This window comes from Schistocerca cancellata, chromosome 7 (genome assembly GCF_023864275.1).
Source record: "Schistocerca cancellata isolate TAMUIC-IGC-003103 chromosome 7, iqSchCanc2.1, whole genome shotgun sequence".
Taxonomy (NCBI): domain Eukaryota; kingdom Metazoa; phylum Arthropoda; class Insecta; order Orthoptera; family Acrididae; genus Schistocerca; species Schistocerca cancellata.
Genome location: NC_064632.1, coordinates 314142181 through 314160285, shown reverse-complemented (window position 1 = coordinate 314160285; position 18105 = coordinate 314142181). Strand labels below are relative to the sequence as shown.

The 18105-nt window shown below is 41.2% G+C and overlaps 1 protein-coding gene across 1 annotated transcript in view; it reads left to right on the top strand.

Moving 5' to 3' along the window:
* Positions 1-6758: 6758 nt before the first annotated feature.
* Positions 6759-18105, top strand: part of LOC126092195 (protein borderless) — a 478622-nt gene continuing 467275 nt past the window's right edge. Inside the window, exon 1 of the mRNA XM_049907679.1 lies at positions 6759-6873. The gene's annotated coding sequence lies outside the window, so the exon portion shown is untranslated. The remainder of the gene's footprint in view (positions 6874-18105) is intronic.

Genomic DNA, 18105 nt, shown 5'->3' with positions numbered 1-18105 from the left:
TAACGTTCTATTTGGTCACCTATATTTTCATAACGTTGTCGCATTTTGGTTGCATGAACCTTTGGGGCCTTCATCTTTCCTGGTCTCGTCAATCTAGTGGCATTTTCTTCATGATTTAATCTAACTTACGTAGTCGTGTATTCGTTTTTCCGTAATTTAATGATTTTTGTCTGTTTCAACAATGAGTGATTTATTCATCCATGTGTTCTTTCACTTTCATCATGTGTACAGAAGACCAGAGTTCCTGTATCTTGTTTCAGTTGTTCAATCGGTCTAATTCTCTTTGCGTAATTTTTGTGTTTATGCTGATGATTGATTTCTTTCCGAACTTTATCTTCTTGTGTGAGTCCAATTTGAGTGCATGTGCCTAAAAGTTCCTTTTCCTCTGCCTTCACTTCCCACATAAGTGATCACGATGAACTAAGTGGTATTATGTTAAAGTGTTCTGGGACGTTGCTTAATGCTCGGGCACCAACCAGCTATTGGATTTGTATGCTCTCCTTTTTTTTATTTACCCTATGTCAACTGAAGAATCAATGTTCCCAGTTAAAATTAATATTTTGTGTTCTATCGTATTCCTTCTGGCTTACCATGCCGTCACCTCCACTGTAAAATAGAGGAGGCCGAATTATTATGTTTCTTTGGGATATTTAGGTGTTGCTTTTGCAAACTGCATAAAGCGGACAGTGATAGAAATGAAACATAATTTGAGGAACAGCTCTCATCACTGAAGCGCATAGCCCGCACTTTATTAATTTACTGCTTAATTTGTTGGGTGGTTACACCTTTTGATTTCGCTTTTCTTTGACTGAGTTAAATTAAAACACAAATTCCAATTATCCAAATTTAAGAAATTTTCTAGTTTGGTCTGACCTTTGTGTAAAGAAGGGCTTGGGCTGGTGGCGACCTCATTATTTTATAAAAGTTCATTCCTCACACGAGTACCTTGAGCACTGAAAAAGCATATCCATTTATGTTTGGACGAGTAGATGGGTGTATTGCAGATTATAGATGTCGCTTAGATACCCGGATACCCGTGAATTCCGCGGAAGGAGGCGGGGGCGATGAGTTCTGACGTCAAGTTCAGTCACATTCCAGATATGTTCGATCGAGTTCAGATATGGCGAGTTGGGGGCCAGCACATCAGTTGGAACTCACGACTGTGTTGCTCGAAACACTTCATCACACTCCTCTCGTAGTATTATATCGAAGAATCCTTAAAATTCATGAACAGCAAGGAAAACAAATGAGAGATCTTGATAATAGTAAAAAGAGACCGAGAACTGTTAATCACAATCAAACGTGAAAAAACAACTTACTTAGGCCATGTGATACGAAATGAAATGTGTCACTCTCTTCAACGGATAATCGAGGGGAAGTTTGAAGGCAAGAGAGGAATTGGCAGGAGAAGGTGTCATGGGTCCGCAACGTGAGACAGGAGACAGAAATAAGAAATGTGGGGAGGGGGACTTGATCCGTACTGGAAGAGATAGAGAATACTGGGCAAATGTGATCGCAAACATTCATTACTATTACAGGATCATCTAGGGAATGAAATGAAAAGATTTCCCAGACCATAGCGCTTCCTTCTCCTACCTGGACCCTTCCAACGACTGTTGCAGGGTTGTTCAAGCCAAGGAGCATAAAACGTTATTCATCAGGAAAAGCCACCTATCGCCATTCAGTTCTAACCTTCGTCTCAGTCTGCTTGGGTGCATGGACCAGGCGCCTACTGCCGAGGGCCACAGGCATCAACATTTGCCGAACGGTCCTTGGGGAGACACTGTTGGTAGCCCCTTGGTTCTTCTGGGCGATCAGTTACTCAACAGTTGCACATCATTCACCAACTCATCTATGACTCGTACCACAGTCGCCTCGGCGCCGGTTCTGGATAGCGCGATTTTGCCATGCACGCTGTAATTTAACCACGGCAGCACGCGAACAGTTTACGGACTTAGCCGTTTAGGAAATCCTTCCACCCTTGGACATCAGATAAATCGCTCCGTTTCCGCATTACTACTACGACTTCACTGTTTTCTGCGCAACCCCCCCCCCCCCCCTCCCCAGACACAACGCCGATACGCTTTATGTGCCCTACACTGCTAATGCAGCCACCTGCCATCTGTGAGTGGTTGTTGCACTGTGACGTCAAACATAGGCGGTGGTCATATTAATATCACCGGACAGCGTACATCATTACATTCGTCCTCTAGCTTTTCCTGCTTAGCTATTCTGTACTTCCTTTCAGTCTCATCACGTTTGGAATCCTTTTCGCCTGTGTCATTTGTTGCATTTTTATATTTTCCCCGTTCATAAGTTAAATTCAATATTCCCTGTGATATCCTAGAATACGTACTACGTCTTGACTTTTTACCGTTTCCAGTACACAAACCGAAAACTTTTTTATATCTGTTGTAGCGCTACAGTAGAATTTTTTCGTAACAAATGGAAATAATTTTCTTTTGGAAAGCACACCATCATATCGTAGACTAATAATGGAGATATCGTTCTTGAAGATTCAAGTTTTCACAAGATCGGTAGCAATTCTTTTTATTTATATGACAGATCTACGCTGTCATCATCGGATCTGAAAGTTACAAAAACAATCATCCCAATTTCGATTATCGGACACCACTGTGAAACAACTGTGTACTCCCTTCCCTGTGAACATATTACACTCTCTAGTCGTCATTGTGGTGTCAAGAGTTTAGCGTATGCTAGGACATAAGAACAACATGTTGTCTATTTTAACCGTGTGTTATTTTATTTCTGGTATGATTATGTTCCTGCCATGTTTTATTTGAAGCAACATCACTACGGGCCGGCCGCGGTGGTCTCGCGGTTCTAGGCGCGCAGTCCAGAACCGCGGGACTGCTACGGTCGCAGGTTCGAATCCTGTCTCGGGCATGGATGTGTGTGATGTCCTTAGGTTAGTTAGGTTTAAGTAGTTCTAAGTTCTAGGGGACTGATGACCCCAGCTGTTAAGTCCCTTAGTGCTCAGAGCCATTTGAACCATTTGAACCAACATCACTACGTCACTTTCGGTATCTTAACAAGCATGTGCAAATAATAATGTTACTAGGTACGTTCGAACATTAAAATAGTGTACAGAGTGGTCACATGAAATCTCGTATTTTTAAGCCACCTTCACTTCAGATGTTTGTTTTCGTAACTTTCAAATCCAATAATGACAGCATAGATCTGTCGAAATCATAGTTGTTGTTGTTGTTGTTGTTGTTGTCTTCAAAAAAATGGCTCTGAGCACTGCGGGACTTAACTTCTAAGGTCATCAGACCCCTAGAACTTAGAACTACTTAAACCTAACTAACCTAAGGACGTCACACACATCCAAGCCCGAGGCAGGATTCGAACCTGCGACCGTAGTAGCGGTCGCGCGGTTCCAGACTGTAGCACCTAGAACCGCTCGGCCAGCCTATCCGGCGTTGTGATCTTCAGTCCTGAGACTGGTTTGATGCAGCTCTCCATGCTAATCCATCCTGTGCAAGCTTCTTCATCTCCCAGTACCTACTGCAACCTACATCCTTCTAAATCTGCTTGGTGTATTCATCTATTGGTCTCCCTCTACGATTTTTACCCTCCACGCTGCCCTCCAATACTAGATTGGTGATCCCTTGATGCCTCAAAACATGTCCTACCAAGCGATCCGTTCTTCTAGTCAAGTTGTGCCACAAACTTCTCTTCTCCCCAATCCTTTTCAATACCACCTCATTAGTTATGTGATCTACCCATCTAATCTTCAGCATTCTTCTGTAGAACCACATTTCGAAAGCTTCTATTCTCTTCTTGTCTAAACTATTTATCGTCCATGTTTCACTTCCATACATGGCTACACTCCATACAAATACTTTCAGAAACGACTTCCTGACGTTTAAATCTATACTCGACGTTAACAAATTTCTCTTCTTCAGAAACGCTTTCCTTGCCATTGTCAGTCTACATTTCATATCCTCTCTACTTCGACCATCATCGGTTATTTTGCTCCCCAAATAGCGAAACTCCTTTACTACTTTAAGTGTCTCATTTGCTAATCTAATTCCCTCAGCATCACCCGACTTAACTCGACTACATTCCATTATCCTCGTTTTGCTTTTGTTGAAGTTCATATTATATCCTTCTTTTAAGACACTATCCATTCCATTCAACTGCTCTTCCAAGTCCTTTGCTGTCTCTGACAGAATTACAATGTCATCGGTGAACCTAAAAGTTTTTTTTTCTCTTGCATGGATTTTAATACCTTCTCCGAATCTTTCTATTGTTTCCTTCACTGCTTGCTCAATATACAGATTGAATAACATCAGGGAGAGGCTACAACCCTGTCTCACTCCTTTCCCAACCAGTGCTTCCCTTTCATGTTCCTCGACTCTTATAGCTGCCATCTGGTTTCTGTACAAAATTTAAATAGCCTTTCGCTCCCTGTATTTTACCCCTGCCACCTTCAGAATTTGAGAGGATTCTAGTCAACATTGTCAAAAGCCTTCTCTAAGTCTACAAATGCTAGAAACGTAGGTTTGCCGTTCCTTAATCTTTCTTCTAAGATAAGTCGTAGGGTCAGTATTGCATCACCTGTTCCAATATTTCTACGGAATCCAAACTGACCTTCCCCGAGGTCGGCTTCTACCAGTTTTTTCATTCGTCTGTAAAGGATTACCGCTAGTATTTTGCAGCTGTGACTTATTAAACTGATAGTTCGGTAATATTCACATCTGTCACCACCTGCTTTCTTTGGAATTGGAATTTTTATATTCTTCTTGAAGTCTGAGGGTATTTGCCTGTCTCACACATCTTGCTCACCAGATGGTAGAGGTTTGTCAGGACTGGCTCTCCCAAGCCTGCCAGTAGTTCTAATGGAATGTTGTCTACTCCCGGAGCCTTGTTTCGACTTAGGTCTTTCAGTGCTCTGTCAAACTTTTCACGCAGTATCATATCTCCCATTTCATCTTCATCTACATTCTCTTCCATTTCCATAATATTGTCCAGGTACATCGCCCTTGTACAGACCCTTTATATACTCCTTCCACCTTTCTGCTTTCCCTTCTTTGCTTAGAACTGGGTTTCCATCTGAGCTCTTGGTATTAATACAAGTGGTTCTCTTTTCTCCAAAGGTCTCTTTAATTTTCCTGTAGGCGGTGTCTATCTTACCCCCAGTGAGATAAGCCTCTACATCCTTACATTTGTCCCCAAGCCATCCCTGCTTAGCCACTTTACACTTCCTGTCGATCTCATTTTTCAGACGTTTGTATTCCTTTTTGCCTGCTTCATTTACTGTCAGTCATAGTAATAACAAGAATCGCCAGCGGGATTGTTAAACTTGATTCTTGAAGAACAATATAACTTTGAGATCACCTCCAAACTGATTCTGTGCCGAAAATACACTCACCAGCCACAATATTATTACCTCCTATCGACATAAATTCTTCCAGGCGGTAAGAGCGTCACCTGGCGAGTAATGATTGCTAGTCAGACACACGCAGGGTGCATGTAGTACCAATGAGAGAGAGTGTTGTTCGTGTGCAGAATGGCGAAGGCGCTCGATCTATCTGAGGTTGACCGAGGGCAGATTGTGGTGGCGTGGAGGGTCCGCACGAGTATTTCTGTAACTGCACGACTCTCTGCTGTTCGAGCAGCGCTGTGATGAGTGTCTTCAACACGTGGCGAAACCAAGATGAAACCACGTCCAGACGTTGGGTGGACACCTCTTATTGCAGATGCCGGATGTTGTAGGCTGGCCAGAATGGTGAAACAGGACACCTGACGAACTGTGACGGAACGTACATCAGACTTTAATGCTGGGCGGAGAACAAGTGTGTTTGCACACTCAGTGCCCAGAACTCTCTTAACAATGGGCGTCCGCAGCTGACGACCGATGCATGCGCCAATGTTAACACCACAACATCGGCAAGTAATACTGAAATGAGCTCGTCAACATTGGCACTGGACGTTGCTGTAGTAGCAGAGCGTCACTGATGAATCCCGATACCTTCTTCAACACGCTGATGGAAGGGCACGAAACCGTAGTCATCCACAGGAACATTTCCTTGACACCTACACTAAGTGACAAAGACAAGCTGACGGCGGATCCATTATGCTCTGGGCAAAATTCACGTGGGCATCAATGGGTCCAGTGGAGCTCGAGCAAGACACCATGACAGCCAATGAGTGTCGTGCAGTGTTTTCAGACCACGTACACCTCTTTGTGACGATCATGCTCCCCGACTGCAGTGGCATTTTTCAGCAAGATAATGCGGCATGTCACAAGGCCAGAAGTGTTATGAAGTGGTCTGAGGAACATAGAGGCGAGTTCCAATTGAATTGCTGAGCCCCCCCCCCCCCCCCAGCTCCCCAGATATGACCCAATGGAGCACATCTGGGATGTGATTAAACGTGGCATCAGAGCTCACCGCCCCCCTCCCCGAAATTTAAGGGAATTAGGTGACTTGTGTGTGCAGAGGTGGTGCCAACTCCCTCCAGCGACCTACCAAGGCCTCATAGCATCCATGAAATGATGCATCGCCGCTGCTATCCTTGCCAAAAGTGGACATACCGGCTAGTAGGTAGATGCTCATAATGTTCAGGATCATTAGTGTAGAGATTTTTAGTACTGCTGTTGGCAGGTCTGCAGCGGCGCTGCCGGGCGGCCGCTGATGAGTGAGGAGGCTGATGAGTCCTCCTCCCCCTCCAGGCCTGGGCAACGGGCAGCGGCAGCGGCCGGCGCGGAAGTCCGCATCAGTCCGCCAGTGACCTCTGCGTCGGCAACGACAGCCCGGCCCAGCCGCGCGCCGCTCCTTCCAGTCCGTCCGTCCGCCCGCCGTCTCCACGGACTTCCGCTCCGTGCTGGCCTGACCCTCCACGTTTGTAAGTCCGCACGTACACAGGTGACGTCGGATCGCTGAGCGTCAACTGCTAGGCAGTGCATGTTACAGTGTTTCCATAGGTCTTCTTACAGCGCGACGGGGTGTGCTGCCTGACAGATAATGCTTAAATACAGTTCCGAAGATTAAAAATAATCTTTTTTTTTATATTCATCTTATGAACTGAAAACTCATGAAGTCAAATTCGGACACAAAATCATCTTTCTTTGGACTGATTACTAGTTTCGGCTAATAGACGAGCCATCTTAATGTCATAACACATTCTCGGTTAGTACTGGTGCTATTTCGATTCCACACATCGCTAAAATCCGTACATGACACTGTTGAAAACAGTTTTCATCGCTCGTGGCCAGTGTAATTGAACGATACCCACAAGACAAAAGAATTACTAATAATGCTAATTTTACCAATAATCCACAAAAGCAAGACTTAAAACGCTACACACTCGAGTACCAACGGTTCTTTAAACAAGGGGAAATGTATTATTCTTAGCAGTGCTAGGAGATCTTCACAGGCGATATTTTCGAATTTGCTTTTAGAGCTGCATCGTGCTGGTTTATAAAACTGACATCCAAGCATAAACATGAATAAAATCGAAAAGGGCCAATCCGTACGACACGAATGCATGATTAATTTCTCTTGTACAGTTCGTTCTTAGCAAAACGCTAGTGAACTGATTTGTACGTCATTTCATTTGCGAAGTGATACCTTCAAGTCTTTGGAACTTCTGAGGGAAGCACCAATATTTTGAGAGTGCCATCTGAGTTCATGTTGTCATTTTTTTACGGTATTCGGACGCGTTTTCGAATCTTCTGTCTAGGTTGGTGCTGACAGATATTGGCTATCCAACTTTTGGAATAACAGCAGCCTCTGACGTAAATTCGGTATTTAATTCCGCTTCAGCTGCACGTCTTTTACTGTACCGATAACTCCTACTTCATGTTGTATGTAATTTTCCGTATTGAAAGTAATAGTTTAGTTTTTAATGTGAGACATTACGTACAACTTGAAAAAGAACTTCTCGATCTGAAAAAAGTTTGTGGAAGAATGAAAGACGTGCAGTTGGCGTTTCTTCGTCGCCGTTCTTTGGTTTCTGAACAACGAAACTGAACTGGTCTGATCAACAAATTTTTTTGAAACGCCATTTTCCTTCAAGACCACGAACGTTTAGATTCCGGTTTCCGTTCCTGATGAAGGATCGCGAAATGATTTTTTGATTGCTTAGGAAGTGTTCTATTACTGTGTACTTACCGATTTTAGAACAGTTGAAGTTATTTTAGGGCTAATTTTATGATGTAGCAAATATGTATGGAAACGCCGAGCGCAGAATCGCGGTTTGGGGAGATCCTGGTGCTCGATTCCTGTTTGAGCTGGGAAGGTGAGGTAAAAATTTTTTGGTTTAGCACCGACCAGCGGCTATTTGTATAGGCATTCGAACATGTCTTCTATAGCTACGTTGCAGTAAACTAAGCAAGTTTTGAACGACTAACCGGAGCTGGCGTCCATGCAAATTGTGCGAATTGATTAATTCCTTTCGCAAAAGATTTTAATGGGACTGAAACTAATCCTCAGCTAATGGCACCATTTATATGTGCACCGTTCAGATTTTACATTAAGAAACAGTCTTTTCTGTCCGGATTGTACGTGGAAAAACAGTCACCCTGAAATAATTCTGGGCTGGAGCGAGACTGATGGTTATGCCGTTAAAACTAAGTAACTGACACAGAATTTACATAATTTCGTAAGAGAAATCTTCGTATACGAGACATTCGGAAACTCCCGTTTGGAAGTCCTTAGACTTCGAGAGGGGCATGAGTACATAATATTTTGAATCGGAACCCATATGAGAAACGTATCGTTTCCGTTATACTATGATTATAACTGAGATGTTTAACTCTTCCACTTTTGCTTGAGGAAGGGAATTAGGTGTGACTCAGTACAGTTATTATGTAATAATTCGAACGGAAACATAACGAAACATTCAATTACCACTTAAGCACATCTGTTTGTATTAACACCTAAACATTGATTACATTGTTCCAAAACAAAAAAGAACCGAACACGCTGTACATACAGAACATTACTGATGAATAACAACAGCGGCTCGATGTGGCGACCACCGACGTTGTTACAGACGCTGTACCTACAAAGCATGTTTTGTTAGACACTCTGCATCCCACCTGGTGCCTCTTCAGTTTCAAGTGCAGCGGTCAGAACTCATGACAGGAGATCTTCCTCTCTTTCTACAGGCGTCTCGTAAATTAAATTTTGCCTACGACCCCACAAGAAGTAGTCTATGTCAACATGCCTACCCTACTGCATATCAGGACCAACAACTCTGAAACTTACCTATTTTCCTCAGCAGATGGAGACACATTACACATATGAACTCAAACCGTCATAGAGCGGAAACGATACGTTTCCGGACATGCGTTCCTCTTCCAAATATTATGTACTCACTCCCCTTTACATGTCCTAGAAAATTGTAACGAGAATTTCCGAACATCCTGTATCTGATGCTATAATGTGGTACATGTGGATAATATGGCAGCTGATGCCCATTACAAAGTTCAAGAAAGGCAACATTCGGCGTATGTATAGTCTCTATTCCTCTATAGTACCAGCCACACGTGTATACTGCGTATACTCGTATGCCGAAATGCGCGTTTCTTGAACAATGTAATGGACGTCAGCTGGTGTACTGTTCACATGTATCACGTTACAGCAACACATATGATGATCTCTGTTACGAAATGATGAAAATACTGATTGTGTCAGCTGCCACGTTTCTCATTTCAAGTAAGCTTTTAACGATGTGTGAAGCCGGAATTGCACAAACAGTAATCAAGGATATTTTATGATCTGGAGATGGCTAGATTGTTAGCCGAAACTAGTAATCCATCCAACTAAAGAAGATTTCATGTGGGATTTTGACTTCATGTAAAATATTTACAACACATAGAATATCTCCTTATTGACAATGGCAACAGACCCGTGATTTGCGGGTTTTCGAGTTCTGTGTGGACGGTAGATCGTCGAAGACGTAAGTTTCTTCTCATTAATAGCAGTTGTACTTTTTGAGATCTGGATCTTATAACGTCTTGTGTTTTTCGTTGATATAGTAACTCACACATATTCTCTTCTTGTGAAATCGACACCGTAAATTGTTTCTGTTCCGTCCATATCCAGTTTTGACAAATAGTCTGTAATTAATTTACGAAGCATAAATTCAATTAACACGGTCTATTAGCCTTAATGAATGATTTAGGTTTGACCTCTTATCAATCAGAGTTATTTCTTGAGTGCTACGACCTTACACATTAATAATACATTTAGCATAATTTATAGCATTTACCGAAGAATATATGTCTGGTTATTTTGAACTGTCACTTGGAAACTTATTTCACCATCAGCTTTATTTGTTCTCTTCAAAAGGGATATAAAGTCCTTTTAACTCTTGAAAATGTCTCCCAAAAACCACTTTTATTCAGACTGTCGTGAAATCACGAAATCTCAATAATCCAGAGATCTTCCTGTCTCTTACCACTTGTTGCAATATTTCATAAATGACGCGTCAACGCGAAGAAAACTTCACATGATTTAAACAGGACTTCCTTTCAAATCACTCGTCCGTAACATTTCTCTTCACTAAAATTTCCAAAATCTTCAAAATTATTTACTTTCGTTTTAAGCATTTTCACACTTTCCGGTTGATCGTGGCCAAATCTCAACAAGAAGTGAACATACAGGGTGGTCCATCCGAAGTTTCGGATGAGATTATCTCGAAAAACTATACATCGGGTAAAAATAATGCGTAAGACAAGTTCGTAAGCTCAAAGGGGGACATCAAATGATACCACACGTGACCTACAGCCCCCGCCCCCTTGGGTGGGACGGGGGGGGGGGGGGGGGGGCAACTTTTAAATCTTAAATAGAGACACCCATTTTTATTGCAGATTTGGATTCTCCATAAAAAAGTAATCTAGTTTTGTCTGAAACATTTTTTCAAACCATTGACAGATGGCGCTGAAATCGAGCAAAAAGTAAAATTGGGGAATAATTCTGATTTATTTAGAATTATCAGAGAAAGACGCATCAAATCGATAAAAATGTGCACCAATTCTTTAGTTATGCCATATTAAGCTATTTTTGTACTGTATCCTAATTTGAGCGTTACCCAGGAATAACGACATGGACGTAGTAGGATGATGTTCCCATTGGGTGTTTCATTAGTGTGAGTTCCCTTGTCTCTCACATGTTGGGGTGCTTCATTAGTCTGAGTCCCCTTGCCTCTCACAATTTGGGGAGCTTAATTAATGAAATTAGCCACGAACAAATTGTTCAAAAGTATTCCCATTTGCTCCAATGTACAAAGTCAATCGTCTGCGAAAGTTGTCCATAGTTTTGAGCAGTACATCCCGTGGTATAACTGCATACGCTCTTCGAATGCGTTGCTCCATATCGTTTCGGGTTGTGGGCTGTCTTTCATAAATAGTATTTTTTAAATAACTTCACAAGAAAAAAATCAGGAGATGGTCCCCGCGCCCTATTCACCGACCAGGGTACCGTAAATTTAAAACGTTCCGCACATTTTTAGCATAATGGGGAGCTGCTCCGACCTGTTGGAACCACATACGTTGCATAGTTTCTAAATCAACATCTTCCATTAGCTCCAACAAATCATCGCGGAGAAGTTGTAAATAAGATTCCCCAGTAACATTTCGGTCAAAAAAATACCGTCCTATCAAGTAACCATTTAAGATCCCACACCAGACCATTAATGACCATTTGTGTTGATTGTCAACGGGTCTTATTTGCCAATAATGACAATCATGACGATTTAATTCACCATTGTTTTTGAATGTGGCTTCATCGGTGAACATAACGCATGTAAAAAAAAAAAAGCATTGTCACCTCTTGTCATTTCAAAGGCCGATTGGCAGAAATGGACAAGTATTTGCATATGTTTCGGCGTTAATGTCTGTGTTAGTTTGATATGATACGCATGATAGTTATGTGCCTTCAAAATCCTCAAAACAGTTGATTTCTGTATTCCAGTTTGTCTCTGAATCGTACGACTACTCATTGTGGGATCCAGTTGAACACAGGCGAGAACGGTAAGGGAACGAGCGTCATTTTCATTGTATTCGCGATGACGAGGTGGACGGTGCATGTATCCATTTCGAGCTCGTTGAGTGCAATTTCGAATAACATTTTCCCTTGGATGTCGTCTGTTTGGGAAACAATCCGCATACAACTGGGCAGCTGCAGCGTAATTGTTATGGCATTCACCTAAAATTAACATATCAACAATCTCAGAAGGAGGATAGTGAGCCATGTCTCGCTAAAGAATAATTTACTTTCGTCAGTTGATGATTATGGTTCACAATCGGATAGTGAAATGACGACTGATCGCATTGCACCGACTTTTATACTGAGCCAAGTTCGGCTACGGTAGCGCCACAGTCAGGTGAGTAATGCAATTGTGAAGAGTCCCCCCATGAGATTTTAATACCATTTCGCCTCCCTCCATCAAAAACTGTGGGGGTAGGATACATTTTGTAAAAAAATGGCTTCATTTGGCGTAATGAGACAACTGGTGCATATTTTGTATCGATTTGATGCGACTTTCGCGGATAATTCTAAGTAAATCAGAGTTCTTCCCCAATTTTACTTTTTGCTCGATTTCAGCGCCATCTGTCAATGGTTTAAAAAATGTTTCAGACAAAACTTGATTACTTTCATATGGAGAATCCAAATCTGCAATAAAAATGGGTGTCTATTTAAGATATAAAAGTTGCCCCCCGCCCCACCCAAGGGGGTAGGGGCTGGGGGTCGAGTGTACTATCATTTGAAGTCCCCCTTTGAGCTTACGAACTTGTCTTACCCACTGTTTTTACCCGATGTATTGTTTTGGAGATAATCTCATTAGAAACTTCAGATGGACCACTCTGTATGTTTTAATTAATTACAATTCAGAATTACAAATTTCATTTGTCTTCATTATTAATGTACGGTCGTGCCAGTCGCTTCTGGAGGTCGCCTTTCTAAACGGCCGTCACTTTTACGCCAATGTGGATCAGCAGGGGTGACTTCGTGACGACGGGAAGGCTGGCCCTTCCGCCAATGCCACGCCCCACGCTCGTACCATGGAACACAAGACGGAACATGCGTTTCTTACAGTATGATATCCCAGTTCAAAATATTCAGAACTTTTCAGTGGCAATAACGTTACAAAATTTACAACTACTTCCGGTCCATGTGTCGAGCAGCGGAGGCTGATCGATGATACACCCTACCAATCACTGTATCATCACAGTGTTGGTGACTGACCAATGCTTATTACTCAGTATTCACAAGGCAACCTTACGGCTTACGGATCTTCGATTTTCTTCACACTATAGTATTTGGTTAGCGCGCCGGACATCAAATTTAGATGCAGTGAGATGCTTTTCTCTTAAACACGAGAAAATCGCTTTTGTGGGTTATATTTTTAAACGCTGTGAAATTCAAAGGTTTCCTGCGTATTATAAAAGCCAATAGTAGCTGAAAGCGAGGCGCTAAGCCTTGTGTTTTCGAAGTTCACGTTTCGATTCTCTCTAGTAGAAACATTTGTTTGGTTTGATTTGAATTTTGTAATTATTATCGAATGGAAACGTTAAATAACAAAAATGGAACAAAATTTTTCGATAAAAATAACATCGCTTTATTTTTAATCAGTAATCGCAAGGCAATTTGTTATTGACGTTAGAAGTGCCTTCTTGTTATCAATAAACGAAATGAATTTCGTCAATGAGTTCGTGAACATTGTGAATATTCTGTGAATTAAATCGTCTAGACCGCTTATTAGAATTATTTATTACGACGTGACGGCTACTACCATAGTCAGGTATCTGTAATTAAGATGAAGGGAACATAAAAAGAGACAGGTGTTTGTTATACAACAAAATAACAAAAGATAAATTAAAAAGTTAAAAAATAATTTAAAAGTATCCTCAGAAAAAAGATCAGAAATTAAAAAAAAGATTCTGTGTCAGTACTAAAACCTAAGCGTATAAGTATGGAGAGGTGTATATAAATATTAAAATAAAATTTCTGTGGTGTCACCGCCAGACACCACACTTGCTAGGTGGTAGCCTTTAAATCGGATGCGGTCCGCTAGTATACGACGGACCCGCGTGTCGCCACTGTCAGTGATTGCAGACCGAGCGCCGCCACACGGCAGGTCTAGAGAGACTTCCTAGCACTCGCCCCAGTTGTACAGCCGACTTTGCTAGCGAAGCTACACTGACAAATACGCTCTCATTTGCCGAGACGATAGTTAGCATAGCCTTCAGCTACGTCAATTGCTACAACCTAGCAAGGCGCCATTTATCTTTTGCTGGTTATCTTATAAAGCCTGTACCGTCAGACCGATGTTCACCAATTATGGAATAAAGTTAAGTATTACATCAACTACGTACTTTATTTGCTATATTAATTACATTATAATGTCCCAGACCTCACGCCAGCCTGCGTGAGCTTAACGCGTGCTATTCGGCTACAAGTCATAGTGGATTGGCTGTCGGGTCAGTCCACTACAATTTCAACGCTACGTCCCCCGATATTAGCGCCACCTGTCGACTAAAACTTACATCTTTGTAAAAGTTTTTAAACCATGCTGTAAGTTGACGCGCTACTAGGCATTGGTTTTAGTACCAGCACAGAACTTTCTTCTTTCTTTTCTAAACTATTTGATAGGTAGGCTTTTAAAAACTTTTTTAATCCTTCCATTAAATATCCTTTGTTAGCTTATCGGCTTATATGAAACGCCTTTATCTCTTTATGTTCCTTTCATATTAACTGCAGGTATCTGAATACTCTTAGGAAAAACTATATAATCTGACTTACGTACCTTACAGTACACATAAAAATACGATTATTGCTTCATTCATCCGAAGTAATACTGTTATGTTTGGACAATAGTATAAACCAGCATTGGCCCCGTGTAGTTACCTGAGGTAAAATATGTCTGTGTAACATAATGTTAAAGCCAATGTGGTCGGAAAAGGGTGAAATTATATAACTGAGTATATTCACTAGTATAATAAAGTTCAAAATTCATAGATAATTTTTCTTTTTCTAAGAGAACGAAGTGTTCCACATCGCGCGTTATACTGAGATATCTGTATCTCTGCCAACCACAATCACCCACTTCCACCCACCAGAACAAGGATGAAACACGTTGAGGACCCTTTCACCATTACACTGCACCGGGAATGAAACAATAAAATTATTTTCACATACACGGTGAAATTCGTAAGACAATATTATTTAGCTTTACCTAACGGTATTCCTCCATATTTCGCGGTTTTTTGTCCACCACACTCACCCACTACCTCGCACCGCGATCAAACTACCTTCATGACGGGATAATTGCATTCATAATAACCTTAATGAGATTCTTTTAACATAGCGGCGATGTATTGTTCTTAATAGTTCTAGAATTTCTTCAAAGGCGATATTTTCGAAGTTGTTTATAGAACTGACTCTTTCTGGTTTAAAAAACCAATATCCGAGCATAAGCGTGAGTAAAATCGGAAAGCACCAGTCCACAAGACGGAAATGAATGATTAATCTCTCTTGTATAATCCGCCCCTAGCACAACACTAGTGGTACGCCATTTAATTTACGAAGCGGTACCTCGGATCTTCGATACTTCTGAGGGAAGCTCCAGTATTTTGAGGTTGCAAAGTGAATGTTGTCATTTTTCACGGTATTCAGACATATTTTCGAGCCACATGTCTAGGTAGGTGCGGACAAATTTTGGTTATCTAATTTTTCTTCGTAATTTTGGAATAAATGGTTCAAACGGCTCTGACACTATAGGACTTAACTTCTGAGGTCATCAGTCCCCTAGAACTTAGAACTACTTAAACCTAACTAACCTAAGGACATCACACATCCCAGCCCGAGTCAGGATTCGAACCTGCGACCGTAGCGGTCGCGCGATTCCAGACTAGCGCCTAGAACCGCTCGGCCACCAAGGCCGGCTCGTCATTCTGGAATAACCGCAACCGTTGACGTAAAGGTGGTATTTATAAGTTCACCTGAGCTGCACGTCCTTTACTGTAGCAATAGCTCCTTCTTCAAGTTATATGTAATTTTCAGAATTAGGAGTCTATAGTTGAGTAGTTTTTAGTGTGGGACATTTCATACAACATGAAAAAGGACTTGCAGATCTGAAAGAGTTGTGGCGGAATAAAAGAGGGGCAGTTTTCTTTATCTCTGTTTCTTGGTGTCTGAGGAACAAAACGTGAACTGGGCCGACCAACCAAGTTCTTTCAAATTTTCTAGCACCATTTTCCTTCAGGACTATGGACGTGTAGATTCTAGTTACTGACTAGGGATCCCGAAATGATTTTTTGATTGCCTAGGAAGTTTTCATTTACTGTGTACATACCGATTTTAGGACAGATGAAGTTTTTTTTAAGTCTAATTTCTCGATTTGACAAGTATGTATGAAAGGGCCGCTCGCAGAATCGCGGTTTGGGTGGATCCTGGCGCACGATTCCCGTTTGAGCTAGGAGCATGAGGGAAAAGGTTTTTGGTTTAGCTCGGACAAGCGGCTGTTTGTACAGCCATTCGAACATCTGTCTTACTATAGCTGTATTATAGTATATTAAGATTTGAACCATGAATCGGAGCTAGCGCTCAGGCAAATAGCGCGAATCGATTAATTAGTTTTGCAAAATATTTTAATTGGGCTGAAATTAATCCTCAGCTAATGGCACCATTTATATGTGCACCGTTGGGATTTTACGTTCATAAACAGTCACTCCTGTTCGGATTCTACGCGCAAAAACAGTCATCCTGAAGTAACTACGGACTGGAGCGAGACTGATGATTCAGATTCGGTCCACCGGTATACCAGACCTTGGCCGAAGGTAAGTTCTAAGCGTCTGAAAATTTCTCGCTTCGGTTGGATTTTACGTGCAAAAGACACGTTGTTGGAGATTTTTGAAGCGTGCCACTTCTATATTTCAAAAACTGGCTCAAACTTTGCACGAAGGTTAATAAATGGAGTCAAAACAATATTGTTTTGTCCATTAATCTTTATCCATTGTCGAGATCCGATGATTTAAAGTTGAGCTAAATGTAGCACGTTAAGTTCGTTCTCTGAAGTGAATGGGCGGAAAGCGAATCAAATACAAAATGTGTCCTCACGACAGAATTGGAAACTCCCTTGAAAAGTCTAATTTCGGTCGGATTTTACCATCAAAAACACGTTTTTTGTTAGTCTTTTTATGCGCGCCACTTCTATAATTCAGACTTGTGACAATAGATTAAAATTTGTAAGAAGGTAGACAAATACATGTAATTAATTGTCTTCCCATTTTTTGTGAAAACTACTTCCTTTGAAAGGAATAGCAGTCTAAATTTGCTTATAAAATGCACATAAAAGCCAGTATCGCACGTGCTGAGACGATACAGATGATAATAAAAAATATATTCTTAACTTAATTGTAAGAAGAATTTGAAAAATCTTTAATCTTTCAGGTTCTACTGCCGAAAAATCACTCGTTTGCACATGAAACTTTGTTTCGTAGAAATGCATTGCATTTTAAGCGCTGCATTTGCAGATAATTTAAAAAAACAGCTGATTATCATTTCGTTGTGTATCCGTTGAAGATATCATTCACCAATAGGTTAACATCGTGGAAGAACCTTTGGACGTTCAAAGCAATGCATGTACCAAACCAGAATACGCTCATCCCTGTACAAAATGATGTACTTTTTGACCGAGCATTTAAAGTTTCATCGATGGCCACGCAGAAAATTAAACTAACCCTAAAACTGCTCTAAAAACAATTGTCAAATAAAAGGCCAAACTTTCTAACCAACAGAAAATGTTTTACTGCATTTTCTTCAAAACCTACTATACCATCTTGCAGGAAATCTATTTTCGGACAAAACAACCGTAAGTTTGACAGTTTTCGTACAGGATTGAAGAGTCGATAGTATTTTGTCGTGCGTACATTGTTTCGCTGTTCATCTACTTAATTCTTCCAATCATACTCATATCTAATTCGGATTAGTTGTTACAACATTTCACGCCAAAATCATTCGCGTGAGTATCTCTAACGGCGGTTTCTTAATTTTTATTATTTCGTACTTTAAATAAAAAAGACAAGTATTTTAAGATATATAAGATATAGTTTTGTAATAACAAGAT